Source organism: Silene latifolia, chromosome Y, assembly GCF_048544455.1.
Source record: "Silene latifolia isolate original U9 population chromosome Y, ASM4854445v1, whole genome shotgun sequence".
NCBI lineage: Eukaryota > Viridiplantae > Streptophyta > Magnoliopsida > Caryophyllales > Caryophyllaceae > Silene > Silene latifolia.
Window position 1 is genome coordinate 401,472,596 of NC_133538.1, and position 2,500 is coordinate 401,475,095.

The 2,500-nt window shown below is 52.0% G+C and overlaps 1 pseudogene; it reads right to left on the reverse strand.

The window, feature by feature from the left end:
• The window catches only part of LOC141632201 (aspartate aminotransferase, mitochondrial-like), a 134,191-nt pseudogene that overhangs the window by 12,850 nt on the left and 118,841 nt on the right, over positions 1-2,500 (reverse strand).

The following is a 2,500-nucleotide window of genomic DNA, read 5'->3' on the forward strand; positions in this document are numbered from 1 at the left end:
CATGCCCACGCCTCGGAGTAGGGGTCCTTATTCATACGCAAACATGCACCATGGTGCCCAGCCCCCACTCCTCACTACCCCCTATAGAGGCTTTTTTGATAGTTTTGGTCTTGTAGCATGAAACATTGGGTGTGCAGAATAGCGATACGTTTTTGTAACGCCGTTTTGGAGGACCAAATGAGCTTTGTTTTTGGAGCTTGATATATGGTTGGAAAGCTAACTTGGAGTACTTGATGCTGGAAAAAAAAATTTCGTCATTTGGAATTTTTTTGAGGGAGTTATGGGTCTCCGAAGTCGGGTCATTTTCTGCGGGCGCGTCTGCTGCCTAGATCTCGGTGTGGGGGGACTTTGGGGGACAAAACACGGATGATATTGTGCAAACCTTGCATTTTGGGGTAGCTAACTTGGAGTACTTGGTTTTAGGCTCAAGAAAAAAATTATTCGGACTCGTTTCGGTCTCGGAAACCGCGTCGGGGCGAGCGGTGTCTCTATGCGTGTTGGGTGTGCCCTTTGTGTGGGTTGTGTTGGGCACTTTGGGCATCCTCCACCTCATTTTCCACCCACCTTGCACCTTAATATCACACTACCAATGGTTTTGAGCATTTGTAGGCTTCGTTGCTCGGGCAAATATGTCCCGAGTGGAAAAATGCTCACGGTGCCGTCCGGCTTCCGGTGGGTGTGTGTGCGGGTGGTGCATCGTATGGGACCAACCAAGCATCTAGTGTCCGTTCCTTGTTAAAATTACCCTATGACCGTCACCAACAACTCTATGAAGTATTTGGGCATGGTTACTCGGGATGCCATATCGGTAGTTGAGGTATAGCCTTTCATAGCTTGTGCTAAGGAGCGATCGAGGTAACCGAGTCGGGATGACTTTCGGTTGGTTGTCCTTTACGACTCGTGGTCACCCAATCATATAATTACCTTAGAAACCTCCTACATTTGCGTTTCACGCTTCATTGCTCGGTAAAATCCGTTCCGAATTGAAAAATGCCCACGCATGGCTTTATAAGGCGCCCGTGGCTAGGCAATGCACGCCCATGGCCTAGGCAACTAACCTCAAAATGCCCCTTGGCCTAGGCAACTAACCTCAAAATGCCCCTTGGCCTAGGCAACTAACCTCAAAATGCCTATGCATGGCTATTCAACGGAAGTGCTCGGCCACTTGGTGCCCATGGCCTAGGTAGCTAACCTCAAAATGCCCCTTGGCGTAGGCATTTCACGCCCATGGCCTAGGCAACTAACCTCAAAATGCCTAGGCATGGCTATTCAACGGAAGTGCTCGGTCACTTGGTGCCCATGGCCTAGCATTGCTCGATCATTGGTGCCCATGGCCTAGGCATTGCTCGGCCATTGGTGCCCATGGCCTAGCATTGCTCGGTCATTGATGCCCATGGTTTAGGCATTTGCCGCACATTGGTGCCCATGGCCTAGGCATTGCTCGGCCATGGCTAGGCAGTGCTCGGCCATTGCTAGGCAATGCTCGGTCATTGGTGCCCATGGCCTAGGCATTTGCCGCACATGGCCTAGGCAGTGCTCGGCCATTGGTGCCCATGGCCTAGGCATTTGCCGCACATTGGTGCCCATGGCCTAGGCATTGCTCGGCCATGGCTAGGCAGTGCTCGGCCATTGCTAGGCAATGCTCGGTCATTGGTGCCCATGGCCTAGGCATTTGCCGCACATGGCCTAGGCAGTGCTCGGCCATTGGTGCCCATGGCCTATGCATTGCTCGGTCATGGCTAAGCACTTGCTGCACATGGCCTAGGCAGTGAACGGTCATTGTGCCCGTGGCCTAGGCATTTGCCGCACATGGCCTAGGCAGTGATCGGTCATTGTGCCCGTGGCCTAGGCATTTGCCGCACATGGCCTAGCCATTGCTGCTCATGGCCAAGGCAATGCCCGGTCATGGTGGCCGTGGCCTAGGCATTTGCCGCATATGGCCTAGCCATTCCCGTCACTTGGGTGATTATGCCTTATCATTTTTTGTTATTCTCGGCACTTGTACCCCATGGCCTAGCCATTGCACGCTCATTCCCGACAATTGTTGGTTTCGACGAATCCCGGTTTCTAGCCCACCGGCACCCCCAAATGTCTTCCGTTGGTGCTCAAATTTTGCGTGGCCGCTTTATTTGACCCCGGGAACTTTCTATGCGATTTCCGGAGATTTTTTTTCCGGGACCCCGGAATCCCGAAAAAACGTGTATTATACACTTCAATTTCAGCTGTTCGGGAGGTCGTACCGGACCCGGTTTCTTTTTCTCCCTGTTTTTCAATCACGCGTCCTACCTCATTTCAGGAGTTCACCTGTTCGATTTCAGCCTCAAATAACGAGCTTTAACGCTTTTTTCACGATAATCCGAGTTTCGGCGAATCCTGGTTTCTGGCCCACCGGCACCCCCAAATGTCTTCCGTTGGTGCTCAAATTTTGCGTGGCCGCTTTATTTGACCCCGGGAACTTTCTATGCGATTTCCGGAGATTTTTTTTCCGGGACCCCGGAAT